This window comes from Typopeltis vanoorti, chromosome 18 (genome assembly GCF_054136105.1).
Source record: "Typopeltis vanoorti isolate ZY-2024b chromosome 18, IOZ_Tvanoo_1.0, whole genome shotgun sequence".
Classification (NCBI taxonomy): Eukaryota; Metazoa; Arthropoda; class Arachnida; order Uropygi; family Thelyphonidae; genus Typopeltis; species Typopeltis vanoorti.
In genome coordinates this window covers 95,970,881-95,994,748 of record NC_143566.1, presented here as the reverse complement: position 1 = coordinate 95,994,748, position 23,868 = coordinate 95,970,881, and the positions used below count along the sequence as shown (strand labels likewise).

At 36.2% G+C, this 23,868-nt stretch overlaps 1 protein-coding gene across 4 annotated transcripts in view; it reads right to left on the bottom strand.

Moving 5' to 3' along the window:
• The window catches only part of Acn (apoptotic chromatin condensation inducer acinus), a 229,813-nt gene extending 211,555 nt beyond the window's left edge, over window positions 1–18,258 (bottom strand). For 3 of the 4 annotated variants that reach the window (XR_016549792.1, XR_016549793.1, XM_090407980.1), the window contains exons 1-2: window positions 18,085–18,258; window positions 1,152–1,397 (exon numbers count right to left, since the gene is read on the bottom strand). The gene's annotated coding sequence lies outside the window, so the exon portion shown is untranslated. The remainder of the gene's footprint in view (window positions 1–1,151; window positions 1,398–18,084) is intronic. The other variant, XM_090407981.1, reaches the window with a different exon arrangement.
• Window positions 18,259–23,868: the final 5,610 nt, after the last annotated feature.

Genomic DNA, 23,868 nt, shown 5'->3' with positions numbered 1-23,868 from the left:
AATTTAAGAAAAGTAGAGATGGTTTTGTAGACTGGAGAATGAAATGAATAGCAGTGAGGTTGGAACTATAACTATATATTTGTAAAGTAAATTTGAAAGACTTTGGGAGGTTTGCCTTAATCTACGTCTATTTCTTTTTTTGATAAACTTTTCATAGTTGTTTAAGGTGAACTGAAGTTAAGAAGAACACTGAATACACAATAATGGACTCCTTAATAAGCAATACATACAAAGAATTTCACAAATTCCTTTGCAAATTCTGCCTCAGCAGTGCCTTCCACATACCACTACTCACACTCCCTGCAGGCACACCCTAGCAAAACAGTGACAGCAAGATCATTCACTATGTGACCTGAAAATCTAAAACTTAACCATTAGGTGTGGTCTAGTATAACATCAGATAGCCAGTCTATGGAATAAACCATTTTAAAGAGGTACAAAAATATACAAATACAATTTTTCTAAAGATAGGATTTAAAAACAGCAAAATATTCGTAAGTTCAATAAATTCATTTATTTTTTCATCTCTTGGTGTTGTTTATACCGTGAAGCACTAATGTGAATAATCAACACCTAACACTTTGAAATGTCTGTATCACCCACCTCTAGACAAATCTGTATAACATACATATGCTGTTGCACTTAACATTTCCAAGGCATTAGATAAGGTTAAGCATCAAGGGTTTCTTAGCAAATTGTCATCTAATGGTCTGCATTCCCCTTTCTCTCTCTCGCTGCAACTGAATTGCCAGTTTTCTCTCATATTACATATAGTTTACTAATATTACATATAGTTTACTATATGTAATCATGAAGAGTGTTCTGTTCTCTCTTCAGATTTTCTAGCTAATGCAAGTGTTCCTCAGTGTTGTTATTTCACCCACCCTCTTTCTCATATACATATAAATGACATTCTCTCCTAACCTGAAACCCTATTAACAGCTTTGCTCTCCACTAATCTTACTCGTATGACAAACCTTATGTTCAACTTCTCAAGCTTTGAGTTCATCTACAAATCATCCTTCAATGGAGTGAAGGTGATAACATTCTAGTCACCCCTATCAAGAGAGACAGTTTTGTCGTTTTAATCACAAAAAAAAAAAAAAATAAATAAATAAAATAAATAAAATAAAACAAAATAAATAACTTACTTTTTCTCCCTTACCTTTGACAATGCTCAACTTAACTCAAGACTAGATATCTATTCTCAATCTGACTCTTATTCTTAGCTTCTCTGGATTAGCTAATCACTTCTGCAGCATCCTTTTTCTTTTTATACTCAAGACATTACTTTTATCTATCCAGTTACTCTGTACAAAATTCCAAATCCACCAATCTTGGAATAATGCTCTCACATTTAGGATGGTGCAGTTAAACCTCTTTAAAAATTCTTGATTCTATTAAGAAAGGAACAGTACAGTTAACTTATGATTCTCACAGAGAACATTAGCAAACACTGACATTTCATTGTGTGAACCATGATTTTCTGCAGGAAGAAAAGAAATTATGGTTTGCATGAAAAGACAACTAAAAAATCATCTAACCAGCAAGAAAACTGTGGTTCAGATTGACAATATGACGTCCCATCTCCCTATGCATATCTACATAAGGAAGTCTCCAAGTGTTGTGCACAACTATTTTTTTTAAATTTTATTATTAAAAATTTTAAAAGATGGGAAAAGACCGTAATAAGCCGCTAGACCTATTACTAGAAAGACAGGATGTTTTTTTGTTGTTTTTTTTAAAATTATATACTGCTTGTTTTCCAGAGGGGTATAAACAGTTCAACTGATTACACAATGTCAATATCTCTTTTGCAAAGATGTCAGAGAGTGCTGGTTGATGAAACGAATATTGTACTAGAGACGGTCCACAAATGACTTGCAGTTATCAATATGGACTAAATATATGATTAAAAAAAATAATAAATAAAATATTAAATCCTCATATATTAGAAATATGAATAAATGAGCAATAGTCTGATATACACAGTCACATTTTCTAGGATTTTAAACAGATAAACTGAGGTGGACTAATGTTGCTCAGCATAATCAAGAATATCTAAAATTGTGACTAACATGAGCGTAGTGCTACAAATGAACATTATTTGAGCATATAAAAACATCCCCCAAGATTTATTTTAAATAGGGGACAATAGGGGACAACATATCGATACTGTAATGTATAATCTAATGGATAAGCCTGTAATATGTGAATTTACAAATATGAAGCTAAAATATATGTTATCATAATACTTAAAATAGAAAAATTTAAATTTGGTGGTAAAGATTTTAGAGAAAATGGTAAGAACTTAAATACAGAAATGGGGTGACAGATAAGCTATACTATGCAAGTAACAGCATGGGTTTACTAAAGTTCATGTTTTAGAAATTTGTTCTTATTTTATTACAATATTACAGCTGAGATGTAAAAAGGGAATGGATACACTATGATACTGTTGGAGATTGCTAAATCATTTGAAAGGATACCAGACCCATATTCTCCAGTTACATAAACTGGAGAATATGGGTTTGGAATATAAACTCCTGACTTGGATAAGTGAATAGTATACAGTGGATGTGAATCTGCCAGATTTAAGATGACCAGTGGTGTACCCAGGGATCAGTCTTTGGAACATTGTGGTTCAATTTATACATTATTAAAACACTTAAGGAATTGAACAACGTAGTTGAGGATATAAATTAAATTATACTTTAATAAATATTTTCCAATATTTCGGCAACGTCACGTTGCCATCTTCTAAAGGAACTTACAAAAAAAGGCACCAAGAACACCTACTTACCATCAGGACTTTTAGGAGAACAATAGCTTCATCTCTTCATTCCCAGTTACTGTGTTTGTAGTGCATACGTACACGTGCCTTTTTTTGTAAGTTCCTTTAGAAGATGCAAAGTGACGTTGCCAAAAGATCGGAAAATATTTATTAAAGTATAATTTAATTTATATCCTCAACTACGTTGTTCAATTCCTTAAGTGTTTTAATAATGCATAACCAACGTATAAGCCTGTCTACGAGAATTATACATTAATGACATTAGAAAGGATCCCACAGGAGATGTTCAATTATTTGCTGATGATACAAAGATAGCCAGGGCAATCAGCAGGGATGCTACTGATATCTAGCACTTGCAGAATGATTTCAACAGGCTGGAAATGATAATGACTGCAAATTCCATGTTAGTAAGAGTAAAATTAGTCACATCAGTGTGATGATATTTTCCATCAGCACATTATATCAGTAATTTTATGCTAATAGGGTTGCGGAAGAGAAGCTTGGTGAAGAACAAGATGGATTCAAGCCAAATAGAGGTTGTCACGATCAGATTTTCACCTTAAGACAAATAGTTGAGAAATCTTGGAAATATAACAAGGATTTTTAAGTTTTGTTGATCTGCAAAAGGCATATGACAAGGTACCAAGAGGAAAGCTCTTCAAAATGCTAGTTATATGCTGTAAATGAGACATTATACCAAGCAATATATAGTCTCTGCTTAAGTTGTAAGTCAGCAGTTAGACTTGCAGGTGGAAGATGGTTTGAGGTAAAATCAGGTGTGCAAGAACAGTGCATATTATCCCTGATGTTGTTATTTTTTGGATCACATTATGATGGAAAGAGGTATTAAATCTGATATCAAAATTGGTGATGTTAATCTCAGCTCTTTATTTTATGCAGATGTTATATTTCTGAATAAATCTAGCAGAAGTCTGCAAGATTCCCTGACTAAATTGAAAAACTATTATAATAGACATGTTATGAAGGTCAGCAATAACAAGACAATGAAAATATGCAGAAGCATTTAATATATCAACTGCAATGTGAATGGAGAACATATAGAGCAAGTAAAATATTTCAGCTACTTAAGCCAATTTTTAATGAAGATGGTAAATTAAATATAGAAATAGGCAACAAAATCGAAGCTGGCATGGTAAGAAGTCAACTAAATAAATTTATATGGAATAAGAGAGAAATTAGTCATAACACTAAATTAGTTGTGTACAAGACAGTGTTCAAACCAATTTTAACTTATAGATCTGAGAGCTGGGTTAGAAATAAAACACTTGACCAAAGACTAGATACTGCAGATATGATAGTCCTGGGTAAGATTTGTGCATGAACAGATGGCATCAATGGCAATATCATATTTAAAAATGAGGATAACAGGAAAGAACTTGACATTGTTATCCAGAAATGTGTTCATAGGGCTAATCTTAGGTGGTATGGTCACTTAAATAGAATCTGAGAAGAAAGATTAGCAAAACAAGTGTTCCTTACCAGGAAAAAGACCCAGAGGAAGATCAAGTTGTAAATGGATTGATACAATAAAAAGTGCCTTAAAAAGACAAATATAAGATCTGATAATGCTGGAGTCTTGACAGATAGATTAATTTGGAGGAAAATTGTTGATTGGAAGTTAACAATGGTGTAACTTTTTCATGTAGTACTATCATAGGTATCCTGTATCCTGAGGGTACATATCAGAAATCTGATGATGAGTTATGCTACAAGAAACTGATGAAGCTATGGATTTTGATGCTATGGTGGATAGGAATTTGCAGTTCAAATGTCATTAGTCTATTATAAGGTCACATAGCACAAATTGCAATACATCTCAGAGAATAACTGTGATGTTGAAACTAACCTTGGCATGTAACGATAAGGAAATCATTTTGCCTCTTTAAAAGGCCCTTGAAGTATAAGGCTGCATCTGGACCTGTGTGTAGATTTGATCTTAGTTCCAAAGAGATAAAGAAGCTGTGGAAAGGATGCACAGAAAAGTTACAAAGATTATATTGAGATAATGGAATTCAGGTTATGAGGACAGATTGCGAGTATGTGGACTACAGACTCTGGTTAACAGCAGAAAGAGGAGTTAACGTGATAGATGTCTACAAACTTCTGAATGGATGTTATAGGATGTCTTCTGGTGAAATTTTTCACTCTCTCTACAGGGGCATTCATGAAAATTAAGTTTGTTCACAGTTAAGATAGGGATAAGAGCTAAATTTTTCTCTAACAGATGAGTGAGTGGAATAGATTGTCTCTTGAAGTGGTGAGTGGGATTAAGAGGAGGTATGACAGCTGATATGGGTGAAATATAACCTACCCTGATGATTTCTTGGAGGTCTCAGATAATAATCATCAATTTCCTGACATGTACCCTCAAGGAGTGTTCAGGCTACTATGACAGCACTACATGAAGTTCACATTTTTATTATTACTCTCCCATCAACAATTTCCCTCCAAATTAGTCTATTACTTGTCATCATTACACTACTTGTATCTAACATTTTGTTCTTCTGAAGTTTCTAACTGAATTAAGCGATCTAGATAGGTCTTCCTCTGGTTCTCTTTCCCGTCATCTTGGTATCAAACATGTTTTCATTATTAAAATCCTTTCTTTCATAGTTAATGGGTAATCAGCATTCATTATTACTTGTTTTGCTAACCTTTCCTCTCCAATTCTGTTTAAGAGGCGTACCACCTTAAATTAGCTTCATTCACATATTCTTTGAATGCCAACAAGACTGAGTTACTTCTTTATCTTCAATATTTAATAATATTCTAGCAATAATGCCACTTCTTCAATCTCCTAATTTTTCTTGATTTATCTAGTGCTTTTTTTAATTCTCAACTTCTACATCTATAACTTAAAACTAAACTAGTCTGAACACTCTTTGTATACTGCTAGTTTGGTGTTTTTGCTAATTTCTCTTATTCCATATAAATTTATTCAAAAGAATCCCCACCATACCAGCTTTGCTTATTCTATTGTCTATTTGCTTGCAGGATGATTTAAATAGGCTGACAGTATGGGAAAAAAGTGTAAAGTTATGTATTTTGGAATACAAAAATTATAAGCTGCCACGGTGAGGGAAATGTACTCCAGGAAATTGATGAAGCCAGGGATTTGGGGATAACAATAAGCAGATAGAAAGTTAAAGTTTAGAAGACATATTTCCAAAGTAGCCAGGGTAGCTCACAGGATTACTTGGTTACTGAAAAACACTAACAAGAAGAGATAAGGGAGTTATCATTTTGCTTTATAAAGCCTCAATACAACCACATCTGGATTACTGTGCTCAGATATGGTCCTCTTGGTTTCTTGAGGATGAGGAAGTAGTGGAGAGGATCCAAAGGCAAGCGACCAAGATAGTGAATGGTCTATAGAATCTATCCTCATAGTTCTCTATGAGGATAGATTGAGGTGTTCATGGATTGCAAAAGTTGGTTGATAGGCAAGAAAAAAAAAGGGGAGGATATGATAGAATCATTTAAGTTACTTTATAGGGTTTTAATATCCTATAAAGATTCTATAGGATGAATACAAAAGAAATATTTCAGCAACTGGATAGAGGGGACAGAACAAAGGTCATACCTGGAAGTTGGGTAAGAGTGTGGTTAGCAATGGCATGAAAGACTAGATTTTTTGTTAGGAGAGTGGTGAATGAATGAAATAGATATTATTTCATGGTCACATTTCAATTTGGAAATAATAATAATATTTCCAAATTTAATTTGCCATCTTCACTACAAACTGTGCTTAAGAAGATATGAAATATTTTTCTTGTTCTATAGGTTCTACATTGAGAATGCACTGAAGTTTTCTATGTTCTTGCCTATTTTCAGAGGTTTTTTTTTTGTCTTTATTTTTGATTTCCATGCCAAATTTGTTACAGCTGTTATTCAATTTGGTTAGAGAATCTTTAAGACTTTCACTGGATCTGCTTAGGAGTACTACATTATCACCATAAAGCAAAGAGCTAAATTTGATATCTTCCAGACTAGACATCTTATTTCTGATAGAAACCCAGATCTACTACTAGTGGATTCTAGTAGTAGATCTACTACTACTACTGTCCACCTCCAGTGCCAAAAGGGTGGCACCTGCACTTTGTGAAATCTGACAGCCTGCCAGAGAATGGCTAATTTAGAATCCCCTGCTTCTGACCTTCTCTGGCTCAAAGATTCCTTCCCCAACAAACTTTCATTGGTTGCATTTACCAGCCTCCAAACTATAATAACCACTCAGGCTCTTCACATTCCTTTCCATGAAACTTGAACCCCTGCAATCCAGCTATCCAAATAATGAGGTCATCTTCTTGGGCAATCTTAATGTCTACAATTCCAACTCACTTTCCCCCCCACCCCCACACACTCCAACACCACTGACCAAACAGGATGAGAAGCAGAAATCTTTGCTATAAGTAATGACCTAACAGAAATTGTACATCTACCCACTCAAATCCCTGATAACCCCTCTTCACTATCCAAATACTCTGGATTCTTTTTCACCAGTTCTCCTTCAAGATACACTATAGACATCACCTCTCCTCTTGGCAACTTAGACAATCTTATACATCTCTCTCTCTCTCTCTCACAGAATGCCCCTCCTCCAACTAATCCCAATCTTGCATCCACTGGCACTACAAAGGATGCCAATCGGGATGAGCCCTAGAATTTCTACTCCTCTTTTCCTTGATCTGACTATTGCTGACACTCATCCAAACAACTGCTGTGAATGAGTCACAAAAATTATTCTGATTGGTATGAAGGCCATCCCCCATTCAATCAATAATCCACATCCACTTTTCAAGCCGAGAATATGCCAAAGCAGTCAAAGAAAAAAAATCCAGCTTACCGCATGTGGCTTGCATCAAGAATTCCAGCTTCATACTCTGCCTATACCAAAACAACGTGATTTCATAAAGGCCACCAGCAGAAATCTCGCATACAATTCAAACTGAAGCCGTGCCTTCTGGTCACTTGCTAAGGCCGTGGAAACACTTCCACCTGTCTCATCCTGATGGCACCACTGTTACTTCACCCAAAGATAAGGCATCGGAGAATTCAAGCACTGTATGCCTCCTATAGTTATTTTAACAAAAAGTCATCTGGTCCTGATGGCATCTCCCCAACTGTTCTCAAACATTATGCCCCAGAGCTAACATCTGTCCTGCATCATCACTATCATTTACTATACATATTTGGTACCTATTCATGCATGGAAGCAATCTCATCTATCCTATTTCAAAAAACAGTGATAGAAGTCGACAGTTAAACTGCTGGCCAACTGCCATCACCTCTGTCCTCCCCAAAATAATGCAGATCATCATCAATAGCCAAGTTCTCCACCACCTTGAGGCCCACCAATTAATCAGTGACCAGGAGTATGATGCCATTCAAGATCTACAGATGACTTTGTAGATTACATCATCCAACACTGGACACATACTATGGAAAATTTCAGAGAAACTTGTGCTGTCACTCTTGACATTTTCAAAGCTTTTGAACGTATGTGGCATTGAGGCCTAGTAAACAAATTGCCATCCTTCGATGTCCCTGCCACTTTCTACAATTGAGCAGCCAGCATTATCTCTTGTTGTTCTCTGTGAGTCATGATACAGGGTTTCCTCTCTTCAAGCTTCAATGCTCTTTTCCTGTCACCTATTCTCTTTCCCATGTACATAGATGATCACACAATAACCACTAATTCCATCCACAGCTTTGCAGACTATAGCACTCTCTACTCATCCTGCTCATTTCACAAACCATGCAGTACCCAGGCTACAAGATCATCTACTGCCTTAAAAAAAAATAAAATAAAATCAGATAAAGCATTTTATTGCCTTATAGGGAGCAGGCAAAGCCTTTTAACCCTATCTAGCTTTTAGAAACACAGTAGGTAGTTCAATCGCCACTGGTAGCCAGTCAGAGATAGCTGGACAAAAACTATGAATAAACAGCAACTGATGAGGAGACTAGCAAAGAAATGCTGCCTTCTCTTGGTACCTAGCCCTAACAGGATATGCTTTTATCTGAAATACTATGAGTACTTCAGTTGATATTTCTTGAGTTTACAGGATAAAAAACACACTGTCTTGTGCTAGAGATTGACTAACTCGGGAACCGGTCGAACAAAGGCTTAGGGAAAAAAAACTCCTCCAGTTGGCAACTAAACTTGAACTTAGGTCTATCTTCAGACAGCCTAGCAAAGAGGATGCAACCATCACTTCCCCTGTCATTATACCTTAACTAGGTTCCGATGCAACTTTTTGGAATATATATATATATATATATTTTTTTTTTTTTAACTTCCCCACAGTTTCCTGTAACATGCATTGAAACTGTATGACATTGAAAGTTTTCCCATTTGGTTATATTACAAATTAAAGATGCCAAAAAATTATATTCTTGGTTTAATCCTTTATACAAATATAAGCAAACTAAGTCTGCACATGACTTCATGACTGAGCAGCTTGTACATAGAGGCTAATAACTTCATATCACTTCCCTTAGTATCCCATAATGCAAAGCACATCCTTACAGATATGTATAATGCAATGCATTATGGGAGGGGGTCACTACACAGACCAGTTTCGACCTTTATTGAGGTCTCATCAGCGGGAGTCAGACTCAGAAGTGATAACAAGGTTGAAGTAATGCAGAAGTCATTCTCCATATACACTAGTGGCCAAAACTGTGGAAACCTTTTGGAAATAGTGTATTTTTGAGGTTTTATGGCTCATAATACCACTTTTTTTTTTTGGTGTAATACCATAAAATTATATATCAATGGAAAGTTAATTTAATCAAGAATGTAATGCAATAACTTTTATGAAGGATTTTTTTATTAAAACAGCAGTTATAAAGAAAAAAAGTGAAACATATAGAAAAAATGAGATATACAAAAATTCTCACAATGTGAGTTAATACTTAGTTGGGTAACCTTTAGCGTTAATTACGGCCTTACAATGCCTTCCCATGGAGTGAACCAAATTTTTTAGTTCTGCAGCTGTTATAATGTGAAACCAAGAATGAAATTTAATCAAGAATGTAATGTCAGAGGATGAGTCTCAATAGATCGCAGTATGGTGGCTGCTCTTCTAAGAACGACACCCAGACCAGTACCTAGGCCGTCTGCGGACGATTTGGTGCCTGCACGTCACACCTGAATGGTGCGGTGTAGGAAACAGCTGCCGCATAGTCTCAAAGGCTGCCTTGATGCTTCCATTCTAGTGGCCTCATCGCCAGAGCGATCGCACCGTGACGGTACGAAAGCAAGTCCGGCTAGCGCTGCCTTTTAACGTGCGAGGCACGAACGGTATCGTTACAGTGGCTAGACGGGTTTCTAACTTACAGGCGTTCAGTCATAATCCCACGGATGGTAGCTTCACACCACTGGTCACTCGACCAAGCACATGTACCAAGTGTCCAAACCTGCGGTTCCTCTCGTACTGAGCAGGATTACTATCGCAACGACTAGTCATCAGTAGGGTAAAACTAACCTGTAATCTTTTTCATCAGGTTATGCTACCCTAGTGCTCTCTTATAGTATGCAATTGCATCAATCTTGAGGTTGATATCTCACTTTAGTGCTCTGTTGAATTACACAATTTAACCAATATTGAGTTCAACTAGTGCTCACTCTAGTGTTCTCTTACAGTATACAATTGCACCAACCTTGAGGTTCATCACCCCTATTAGTACTCTTACATTACAGAATTCTTGAATATTGAGTTCCATCACTCAAACCAGTGCTCTCTTACAGTAACAATTGCATCAACCTTGAGGTTCATCACCCCAACTTCTACTATTATAAAATCGGTTCAGACACTCTTGGCAATGTGTCCCTGTCTTAAATTAAGGACCTAAAGTCGTTCAGTCCTTAATTACATTTGGTACATAAACCTAAAGTTGTTCAGTTCATGCAATTGCCACTATTAATAATTCTACAGATCTGTGTAATTCATGCTCTCACTCACGTCAATACATGCACCAGCCTTAGCCAGGCCACAAGAATTTCCTCTGAAAGACTGATTAATCCTGCTTTCACCAATTCATTACAAGTTCCTTTCCTTAAACTAGCTTACATACTAACTTAAGTACTAACTTAAATACAAACTTACATACTAACTTAAATTAGTAGCTAAATCCCCCTAATCCCTATCTTGGAACTGATATATTTCATTTAAATCATCACCATTTTCATTCCATATACTCTTTTAGAGTCATTCTATATATTTATTCGGCTATCTGACATCCCTTGTCTTGGGTTGGGAGATAGCCGAATTCCCTACGAAAAAGCTTGTGTGCGTAGGTGCACGGGTGGGATAGCAATTCCCCATGTTAAGAGCAGCACTTAGGGCATACTCCTTTGGGACCTCTCTGTGAGGCAAGCCGGACCTGAAAAATCGCGTTAGCGTCATCAGGAATTATCAAGTGTGCTATATGCACTCACCAGGCTTCCCCTGGTGATTTATAGCAGCTATCAATGGACTCACACCAACGAATTGTGCTACTGAAAAAAAAAATGAATCAATATGATGCCTTATCAGGACATCTGGAGGTCACTTCTCCACGTCATGTGTTGCTCTAATAGAAAACACCTTCAGGACCTCTGTGTGAGGCCAGCCGGACACGGTGTGGCATGAGCTGTCTCCAGGAATTAGCATCTGTGCACTATGCACTCTCCAATCTCACAATAATCACCTAAAATTTGGCTAGTAAAACTTCATTCAAATGTAATCCTGGTAGATATTTATAAAAACATCCTTTACATCTGTGCATTATGCACTCTCTATAATGCAATGCATTATGGGAGGGGGGGTCACTACACAGACCAGTTTCAACCTTTATTGAGGTCTCATCAGTGGGAGTCAGACTCAGAAGTGATAACAAGGTTGAAGTAATGCAGAAGTCATTCTCCATATACACTAGTGGCCAAAATTGTGGAAACCTTTTGGAAAAAGTGTATTTTTTCCATAATACCATTTTTTTTTTTTTTGGTGTAATACCATAAAATTATATATCAATGGAAAGATAATTTAATCAAGAATGTAATGCAATAACTTTTATGAAGGATTTTTTTATTAAAACAGCAGTTATAAAGAAAAAAAAGTGAAACATATAGAAGAAATGAGATATACAAAAATTCTCACAATGTGAGTTAATACTTAGTTGGATAACCTTTAGCGTTAATTACAGCTTTACAATGCCTTCCCATGGAGTGAACCAAATTTTTTAGTTCTGCAGCTGTTATAATGTGAAACCAAGATTGAATTATTGCTTCTATTAATTGGATTTTATTGGTGGGTTGCTTCTGACTAACAAGTTTCTTTAGTAGGTTCCATGGATTTTCAATTGGGTTAAGGTCTGGGCTATTCCAAGGGCATTCCAGCAGTGGAATATGATTATCTTGAAACCACTTTTTGCACACAGCAGCAACATGACATGGTGCTGAATCCTGTTGAAATATAAATGGTTCATTATCTTGGAAAAGATCACGTGCGGAAGGTTTTAGTTTGGGCTCAAGTATTTCATTTATGTATTTTTGGGCATTTATATTCCCATTAATCATGCAAATTCTGCTCACATCTTTTTGATGTCATACAACCCTAGATCATAACACTAAGTGGGTTTCACGGTAGGTGTAATGCAATCAGGATGCAAATCTTCTCCGATTCTTCTCGTTACGTATTTTATGCCATCACTACCAAACAGGGAGATTTTGGTCTCATCACTCCAAATAACACTGTCCCATTGTTCCGCTGTCCAGTTAACATGGTTTTAGCCCAGTTTAATCTTTTCAACCTTTGTTTGAGATGTAAAAATGGCTTTTTTCATGGAATTCTAGCATTTAGACCAAATTCCTGCAGTCTGTGCCGAACAGTCCTTGCACTCAACTTCACATGTATTGCGCCATTTCATCTTGTATACACCCAGATATTTTCTTCTGTCACATAGGCACAGTCTCTCAATTCTTCTATCATCACTTGCTGTTGTGCACCTTTTCCTGACTTTACCAGTCTGGCTTTGTAGTGACCGAGTCTCCTTATACCTCTTCAAAAATTTAGAAATGCCACCTTTGGTTGCATTTCTAAATTTCTAAATTAAGTTTCCACCAATTTTTTTCCTAATTTCTTCATAACTATAGCCTTATTCACTTAATAGTACTATTTTACATCGCTTTCTAGGTGACCAGTCAACTGTTTGTGTCATTTCTTTAATTTTATTGTTTTACAAGCTCACTAAATGAAAGAACAAACAAACAAACAAAAAAAAAAACCAACTTGATAGCAATCACATAACACACTGACAAATGTCCTCCTCTCCGCTCCAATACATGACATCAATAGTTGAATCCTACTGTGACCTTATTGACTCATTGCCAAAACAAGATGACACCTGATTGGCTCTCTAACCACTCATGCTCATTGACTACATTCAAATGAAAGAAAGCTACTTCATATCAACCTAAGCAAGTTGTGCTTCTTTTTTCTGGTTATTTGGCTATAACTTTTCATAGAATACAGATAATTCAACAAACTTTGTTGCATTACATTCTTGATTAAATTATCTTTCCATTGATATATAATTTTATGGTATTACACAAAAAAAAAAAAAAAAAAAATACACTTTTTCCAAAAGGTTTCCACAATTTTGGCCACTAGTGTACAAGTAGCCAAAGGATGTCACACCTTATTACTAAAATACTCTTGATTAGAGATAGATGTTGAAAGTTTTTCCACTTGGTTATGCTAAAAAATTTCACCATCTATCCCTAATCCAAAGTATTTTAGTAATAAGGTGTGACACCTTTTGACCATTTGTATGTGGAAATATGACTTCTGCATTACTTCAACCTTGGTATCGCTTCACTCCCACTGAAGGGACCTCAATAAAGATCAAAACCAGTCTGGGTAATGACCCTTCCTATAATGCATAGTATTATACACGTGTGTAAGGATATGTGCTTTGCATTATGGGATACTAAGGCAAGTAATGTAGCATTTTGAAAAACTTTTCTCTGGAAATCTTGTCGTATGCCTTTTCCAGATCTACAAGAGATTGTTCTTATATTCACAAGATTTATCAATTATTTTTCATAAAATGAAAATCTTTCTTGACAATCTCTATTTGTTGTTATTCTTTTCCAAGTTTATCTTCCATAATTTTTCTCAGCCACTTTTACTTGGAATTCTTAGTAGAGAAATTCCTCTGCAATTCTCACATTCAGCTTTATTCCCTATTTTTTTTTTTTTATAGATGGGAACTATTAGAGTTCCACTCCAATCATCTGAAATTTAATCTTCTGACAGATCCCCCAAATTTATGCAGTATAGCAAATGCAAAACTTTTATACTTCCATACTTAAATATTTCTGGTCAAATATCATCTACTCTAACTACCTTTCCATATCTCAAGTTTCTACAGGCTTTTTCTACCTCATGTAGATGTGTATTCCAATTTGCATTCCTGTTGAAAATTTTCTACCTACTATCTGCCCCTGCTTGTTTTATTTAACAGTCTTTCAAAATAATTAATCTAGACATGATTTTCAAACAGTGCGCCACAGGATTTTGATATAATTGTTGTAAAAGAAGTTTCTTTTTTGCACATTTTATCAACAAAATATATGAGGAGTCAACAATAAAACTGCGCACCAGTTATTATAGATATGCACCATTGTACGTGTTTACAGGTTCCTCCAGTTGTGCAACAATTATAGTGTATACTGTGCTTTCATAGCGTCAGTGTTGCATAAAGATGAGACAGGTTTATTCAGTGAACAACTGAAATCTTGGAGCATTTTTCTTGCTGACACAGCTGCACTGGTTTCAATTCTGTAAGATCTGTTTCACTGTGTTTCAATGGTGTTGAATTTGAGTGAAAACTATGAGCACTGCACTTTATGAGACCAGTGATTTCAAGTGATACTCTTATATTCTTTTAACTGATAACATTTTCTTTTTTTTTTTTTTAGACTTCGATTTTTTTAAATTTACTTTTATAAGGATCCATTCAACATGGACAAGTTACTAATTAAAAAACCAAAAATTAGATGACAGTGAAGTAATAAGTAACATTAGTATATCTAAAACCACTGTCAGCCAGTACAATGAAAATTATTTGTCATTTGGCTTTATTTCAAGGGAAGATAACACGTCCCATGTGTGTTGTATGTGGCAAAAAATTGGCAAATCAAGCAATGGTTCCTAACAAGATGAAGAGACATCTGCAATCAAAACACTCCCACTTGTATGAGAAACCAGTGGAATATTTCAAAAGACTTCTACTCAATAAAACTTGCCAGGCAAAAAAATGGACCAAATTTGTGACAATATTGGAAAAAGTGCAAGAAGCAAGTTACGCTCTTGCTGAAATAGTTGCCAAAAAAAAGATGGTGTGCTGTAGAATTTCAGTAATTAGTTTTAGTGTGTGGTAAGATAAAAAAAAGGTTGAAAACTGCTACTCTAGACAGCTACGATACCCTTATCTTCAGTTTCTTTTCACCTTTATCATATCTGATTCCTTTTGCAGTACTCTTTCCTTCATTTCTAAGCTTTTTCAATAGCTTCCAGAATATCTGCCTTCTGATATCTTCTTACTAAAATCTTCCCATGACTTTTGTTTAGCTACTTTTAAACATAGTTTTGTTCTCTTATATTTTTCTGTGTTCTTTTAGGATATCTGGAGACTTCGTTTCTAGGAACTTTCAGTATACATTCTTGTTCTGCCAGATTGCTTCTTTAACTTAAAAAAAATAACACCATATGGTGTTATTTTTTCTATCCTTCCAGACAACTTCACATGCTTTCCTAACTGAATCAATGAATTTTTTTCTGAAATTGAGTTTTCAGAAACTCAATTGAGAAATTGAGAATGATTGAGAAATTGAGATTGAGAAAAAATTGAGAATGAAATTGAGTTTTCTTCAGTCAATGAAACTCCAAGGTAGAATTCTTGTTTTCAAACTGTTTAATTTTTTCTTGAATAATATTCGTGCAGTAGAATCTACAATTTACCTGTAAAAGCTGCTCAACTTTAATTTTTTTTAAAACTTTCTTATATACCATTCTTTTCAATGCAAAACTCATTTTTATGCTACTTAATACTAAATGCTGGTAACTTCCAATTTCAAATCCTCTGTACAATCTTGTATCCTGAATCAGTATGAAGATATTACTATCACCAATGTCAATGAGACTTTTCTTATTTCTTGTGTCTTATCTTCATGTGAACTTGTGTTGCTCTTTATGTTAGAACATGGTCTCAGAATCATGTTGTTTAAGGAAATTAACAACATAGACTAGATAATAACTAAAAATATTTAATTATTACTTATTATATTTCACCAAGGTTAAATTGGCATCTTCAGGGATTAATACACTAGTATTCAACATGTGCATGCAGGCACACTTCAGTAACAAAGATGGAAGTACATGAAGTGTGTCTGCATGCACATGTTGAATACCAGTGTATTAATCCCTGAAGATGCCAATTTAACTTTGGCAAAATATAGTAAGTAATAACTAAATATTTTTAGTTATTATCTAGTCTATGTCGTTAATTGTGTTGTTGGGAAACTTTCATTGGCAGACAGTCCTAAAATTATGCCACCTATTGGCACTTTGATTGGGTGTTCCTGACTGTCCACCAATGAAAGTTTCCCAACAACACGATGCTGGAGAATCAATGAATAACCCTAAACTCCAGGAACATGACTAGTCCATATCCTTTTTCTCCAAATTTTCACAAAATGTTCCTGTATTTTTGGTAGCAATCATTTCCTACTTTGCTGCTTAGATCTCCAACAAGGACTGCTTTTTCCATTTTCTTAATTAAGAAAATCTTCCTTCAGAGAACTTTCTGCAGAACCATAAGCACAAATAACTTTCATTGTCCATTTTCCCCATTTTGAAGTTTGCTTACATAACTCTAATTCAAAATGCCTTTCAATCAAGAAGTTAATCTTCATGTTTGGTGTTGAATGCTACTGCTATTCCTTCCTTTCCTTGAATACAACATTCTATACTTATTTAATAAGATCTCACCTGTTTTTGTGTTTATCTCAGTAATATCAATTATGTCCATGTCAAACTTTTTCTGGTTCTTTTGCAAGTTCAATTTCCTTTCCAATAATATTCCTTATATTGATGGTTTCTATCTTCAATACTTCTGATGCTGAGTTTGAGTTCATTCCAAAAGAGCTGATTTCATTGTTTGCCCTTGTTTCTCAGCAAAACAATGGGGGGGGGGGAATGCTTGTTTAACTGGGAGATGCCCTAGTCGCATAAAATCTCATTGTGTGGTACCATCACATGTATTTGCAGTTTAATTTGATCAGCTAAGTTACAAACGTCCAGCTCATTCTCATGAGTTTAGTACCCAGTGAATGTCTATTAACAGGGTCCACCACATGAAGGTGAGGAGTGGGCATTAGGTCAGAGACCCCCAGTCAATTCAATGCAATCTTTAAAGGTAATGTGGACGTCTCCACCATGTTATCTGGCTTTGACACTTAAGCAACCCTAAATAATAATAATAAAAGCTATAAACTGGCTGAATAAAAGACAATAAGATATACTAAGGCAAAAATACAAAATGAAATTTCTGCTGTGATGAGCACACCTAATCTGAAGCTATAATCCATTTCAAAAATGCTACAAGAATTACACCCAAAATACAGATTTACATCAATGCATGTACATTAATGTAAATCTGTTTCAGTTACATGAAGATAAGTATTTGCCTCTAATGTCTCCCCATTTAATTCATGTGTTACCACCTATTTTAACTTATGCGAATGAAACAAAATATCATTCGTCAGTATTTATTATTGAAAGAAATGGTTAGTGAGTTGCTTTACCTAAACCATCCCATGTCTCCTTCGCTTCTTTATTATCGAATTAAAACTCTATTCTATTATTATGACAAAGACCTTAAAATATGCCGACAGTAAAGTGACTGATTGGTAAATGGCGTGATTTTTATTTATTTATTTATTAGCGCTTTACAATATGGTACGGCTAAGCTCGGTTATGCCACTTAACGTGCGTAATTTAAATGAAATAACATAAATTTCTAATTAACATAACAGATCTTAAAACTCATATAACAATAACGTATAATTTAAATGTCAATTAGATCAAAATTTCTGTAACCGAACTTTCAGTAGAAAAAACACACAACAGAATTCAAATAAAAATTTAAAACTATTATTATTACAAAAAAAAAAAAGCAACAATTTAGGCCTAACTAAAAAGAAACAATATACGTACTGCATCATCTTCAAAACTGTCATCAATTAGCAACTATTAAACTTAAAGCCATATTTCTTTCCAGGATTATTCTACATACGAAAAGCTAATTCTTCCTTTTAAAAAAGAGATTATTATCAACATTTACAACACACCACTAAACTGAAACATCATCTCCCAATTACAAACCCAACATTGATAGTTACAACCATCACCGCGCGTAGCGTCATACACAACCACAGATTCAAATTGTTAATTATAAAGAACAATGCAATTTTTGCTAGCCAAAAAACAAGTAATATTAATGTCATCTGTAATTGCTACGTTTCCGAAGGTGTAATAATTCACACAAAAAAAGGTAAACGGTATGTTTTTTTTTATTTCATAATGTAAAAATCAAAGGAAATCGTACATGTGAGGCAGATCAAAGACTCTGGAGGAAGGGTATTAAGGAGGGATGTGGATATAAGAAACAGATGGAGAATATACTTTGAAGGGCTTTTGAATGAAGAAAATGCTAGAACTCACAGAGAAGATGGGGAGCCTTATGAGGGGATGATGCAGAAGATCAGTAGAGTGGAATTGAAGGAAGCCATAAAGGTGATGAAGAATGGAAAATCAGTGGGCCCTGACAGGATCCTAGTGGAGGCATGGAAGGCACTGGGGGAAGAAGGAATTGACCTGCTGTGGGACCTGTCAATAAACGTTTGTCAACAGGAAAATATACCCAAGGAATGGAGGGAAAATACTCTTGTCCCCATCAACAAGAGTAAAGGGGATGCACAAGACTGTAAGAATTACAGAGGAATAAAGTTGATGTCCCACACAATGAAAATCCTAGAGAGGGTTCTTGATGGAAGTATGAGGAAGGAGGTGGAAATTGCAAAAGGGCAATTTGGCTTCATGCCTGGTCGATCGACGACAGATGCTATCTTTGGGGTACGACAGATAATGGAAAAGTTTCGAGAAAAGCAACGGGAGCTATATCTGTTATTTATTAATCTGGAGAACGCGTTTGATAGAGTGCCAAGGCAAGAAGTCTGGAGGTGTCTGGGGAAGAAGAAAGTGCCGGAGAAATATAACAGGTTGTTGCAGGAGATGTACAGAAATGTGAAGACAAGAGTTCAAACCTGCCTGAGAGAGACAGAAAGTTTTCCAGTGACAGTTAGCTTGCATCAAAGGTCAGCATTAAGTCCGTTCATGTATAATATTGTGATGGAGGTGGTGACGGAGGAAGTGAGAGAAGACGCACCTTGCACTATATTATATGCAGATGACATAGTGCTGTGTGCAGAATCAAGAGAAGAAGTGGCAGCCAAAGTGGACAGTTGGAGGAAAGTATTGGAAGAGAGAGGTATGAGATTGAGCAGAAGTAAGACCGAGTATATGTGTTGTAAAGTGGATGGCGGCCAAGAGACAGATCTGGAGCTGGAAGGATATATTATCAGGAAGGTCAGTGACTTTAGATACTTAGGTTCAACAATGAAAGAAGATTGTGAGGCTGAGACGGAAGTAGGATGCAGAATAGAAGCAGGATGAAGGAACTGGAGAGAGATGGCTGGAGTGCTATGTGATAAGAGGGTGCCAATCAAACTAAAAGGCAAAATCTACAGGACAGTAATGAGACCAGCTATGAAGTACGCTTTGGCAACTGTGGCCCTGAGGAAAAATAACATTAGCAGGATGGAGGTAGTGGAGATGAGAATGCTTAGGTGGATGTGCAGTGTGACCAGAAAGGATCATCTGAGAAATGACTATATAAGGGTAACGGTGAAAGTGACGAACTTTGGAGCAAGAATACAGGAGGCAGGGTTGAGATGGTTTGGTCATGTGATGAGGAGGGAGGAAGAGTATATGGGAAGAAAGGTCATGCAGATGGATGTGCAGGAGAAGAGGAAGCTCAGACGGATAAAAAAGAGATGGTGAAGGAAGACTTGAGGATGAAGAACTTGGATGTGGCTACAGCCTAAGACAGGAAGTTGTGGAGGAGACACACCACAAACAGCGACCCGACTTAAGTGGGAAAATCTGCAGAAGAAGAAGAATGTCAAACGTCCATGTGGAAAAGTAACTGGTTAATTCTATTCTTGAGAGACAATTGTGACATTAATGATGTTACATTGCTAAGCATCTAATTTTCATCAGAGTGATGAATCAATTATAGGTATTAATTCACAATTTCATATGGCAATTTTAATTTATAAATTCAATTAAAAATGACATTCGTGAGAGTTCAGTCTGTATATCCTCCTCTTTTGATATAAACTTTCTGGCCCTATATTTCAACATGTGGATAATGCTCAGTTTATGTCTTGTGATGGTTTAAAGACTGAACTCTCACTAATAGCCAACACATTATCACAAAATGAATATCCTCAAAACATAACAACATCACAGTGGTCTTCAGACTAATCAGTAGCATCAGACAAGTTTTAGGATCCCTAAAAGATAAAGTGCCTTTCTGCAAATATCCAGGAGTATATTACATTCCTTGTTCCTGTGGTTTTGCCTTGCCTACGTCGGACAAACTTGTCTGATGCTTGGAGTTTGAAGGTCAGACGAAAGGAACATGTTGGTGATGTAAACCACAACAGAAGTATCTCTTCCGGCTTAGCATTTCTGTATGTCTAACTAGACGATAGAGTGGCAAAACAGCTCCATGCCATATCTGGATGATGACTACAGACATCGCTTATTCAAGGAAGCCACAATAGTGTTAATAACCGGCGGAAACCTCAACAGAAATCAGGGTGCAATCCTAAACAGTTCGTGGAAAAACCAAATCCTCTCTCTAAATCAATCTGAACTACAGCTAGCCAGTAATCACATTACACGTGTGCAACAAACGTGCATGCGTGATAATAAATAAGATCAATAAGTCCTCTCTGTCACGGAAAACGTGTAACCTTAGCTACTAGTTGGTTTACAACGTTTTTTATGTTCCTTTCAATTTGCATTTACTAGTTTTTATGTCTTTCCGAAACGCCTTGAAAAAGCCAGACAGTTTGCTGGCGAAACTGGTAGGCTATAATGTAAGTTTGTTTTTTAAATGGTCAGTATTAAATATGTTTGTATTTTAATTATAAAACGACCAAATATGTTTAGTTTATCCATTGGTTTTGTCAATAGTCTCTAGTCAGTGCCTGAGACTGGATGGATTTTGACTCATTCATCTTGATTTTAGCCCAGGAATATGAGATTTCATGTACCTAAGGGCTGATGTGACAGTGGTCTATTTGTCCTTGTCCCTTAGTATAACAGGTGGAACCTTTTCGGTGTTCCTCTGGACATCTGGTGTTGGTGTGTCTTCATCCATCTGGTCCTCTGTAGTTCTTCGTCTTTTGTTAGAATGCCCCCCCCCGTGAGTTGTTTTGACAGCGGGATTTTGGTGACACAGCAGTAATGAGTTCTTGTGATATCCCATTTTCCTCCTCCTCTCCATCTTGATCATTAGAGTGAATGTACTGCTTTATAAAACCCGGGGAGTCAGATTCAAGCTTGCCTATTATGAGTTTCAGTACCTCTAGGGACTGCCCCTTATTAAAGATCTAGATCTGCTCTTTGATGTTTTCCATGTCAGGGTGGTGATCTACTGCCAGCAGAAATTGTTTGACGGCAGTATAAATAAACCTCCAGGGCTAGAGGCCTGCCAGCAAAGTATCCTGTAGACATAGATGGACTACTTGCAATATATAATCCCACAGGGCTAGGGGGCCTGCCAGCAAGAGTCCTGTAGACTGAGTTGGTCTACTAGCAAAATTTAGTCTTGTAGCCACCTACTAATTGGGGAAAGGAGTATCAGTATCTCACTTGGCCACTGATTGGAACCATACCTCCCTATAAAACATTAAATCCAACACTGGTCTTCATTGTGGGTAGAGCCTGCCGGCCATTTGACCTTTTGCATGTTTTGTGCAGAGGGGGAGACAGTAGGAATCAAACTGTGTTAGCACCAGTGCAATGGGAGATTTCTGAGAAACCTTCTATGAAATGTAATCAGGCTCAGTATAAATAATATGCCTCTTCTCATCAAAAGCCAATAGCAGAAACTTTATTCCCTTATAGGGAGTAGGCGTGGCCTTTATACCGTATTTAGCTTTTGGAGACTGAGTGGGCAGTTCAATCTCCACCGGTAGCCAATCAGATATAGCTGACCCATGTCTATCACTAATTATAATAGCCGCCGATGAAGAGACTGGCAAATAAGTGCTGCATCTCTTGGTACCTGACCCTAAATAGATATATTACTGTCTGAAATAATGTGGGTACTACGGTCGATTTTCCTGAGTTTACGGGATAAAAAACCCGAGTTTCTTGGAGGAAAATACCGCTTGCCCATGCCAGAGATCGACTAACTCGGGAATCGGTCGAAGAAAGGCTTAGAAAAAGTTCCTCCATTCGGCGACTAGACTTGAACTTAAGTCTGACTTCGAGCGACCAAGCACAGAGGGCGCAAGCGCCACTTCCGCCGAGCTACACAAGCCTTCCAGTTTGCCAATCAGTTTGTATTCTAAACTCCCTGAGAATTTTTGCTGTTTCGTTTTCCAATACAGTCTCTATTTTATGCTGCCACCAATTATCAGAAGTAGGAAAGGCATGTGTTTTGCATACATGCCAATGAATTATTTTGGCCACTTGATCATGACGGTTTTTATAGTAAATTTGAGCTATTTTGCTTCACGCAATGATTCGATGTTCTACAGTCTCATCTTTCTAATTGCATAATCTGCATTTGCTGTTATTATTGATGTTCAAAATTTTTGCTCTCATTGCATTAGTTTGTAATGCTTGTCCTTGAGCTGCTAGAATAAATCCTTCTGTTTCTTTTTTTTAATATATCCATATTGTAGCCATTGCCACGTCTTGTTCACATCATGTTGAAGAGCAATGGTGACAAGAAATAACCTTGGTTATTTCTTGTTACCATTGGTTGGTTCTGTTGAAATTGCATATTTTGTACAAATTGATTTATTCTTGCTTCATATCTTTCAATTTTCTGTGTAGTGGCTGTAAATCACTGTTTTTGCTCTTTGGAAACTTCAGCAATTGTTTTTTGGCCAAATTATATGTGTTAATCAGTTTGTTTTCGATGTTATTATTTTTCAGCTGTCCTTCTTTAAAACTCTTTAAGTTGCTCAGATCAGCTCGAAGTTTTTGAATTTTCGTTCTAGCCGGATTTTCCATGGTGCAGATTGTTTCTTCCTCTGCTTTTGCTCTTCGGTTTGCAACCAACCTTCACTGAAATTATATAGGTTGTGCTGTATAGGGGCTGACTTGTTTCCATTATACTGTTGGTTGTAAAAGTTTGATTTAGCATTTGCATCAAAGAGAGGCTGTTTTAACTTACATTTTTGTAAAGCTTTTAATGGTGGTAGTCTTATATGGTCATTTATGGAGTTCATATGTTACAATATACCTGACTTCATTTTACACTGCACTTCTATCAAAACATTCTGAGGTATGTCGTCAACTTGAAGCTTATGAGTTGAAATCCAAAGTTTGATATAGCTACCTCCTAATGATTTGCTGTTACTGGAGTTGTTGGTTTATTATGTAACACTTGCAGCTCAAGTTCAGTAAATATTTTGTTACGGAAAATGAAATTCTTTGGGTCCATAAGTCTTTGTTCTGTTATTGCAGATATTGGGAATTTTTCTTTCCAAAATAAATGTATACGATTTATGAAACCTCGTTTTTCTGCTTTTGATCTGTAAAATCTTTTCATAACTTCTCTGTTTTCTTATACAGTCCAGTTTTTATGATTGGTTTCTTCCAGTCGCTTTTCAGCTTTCTGCCCTGATTGTC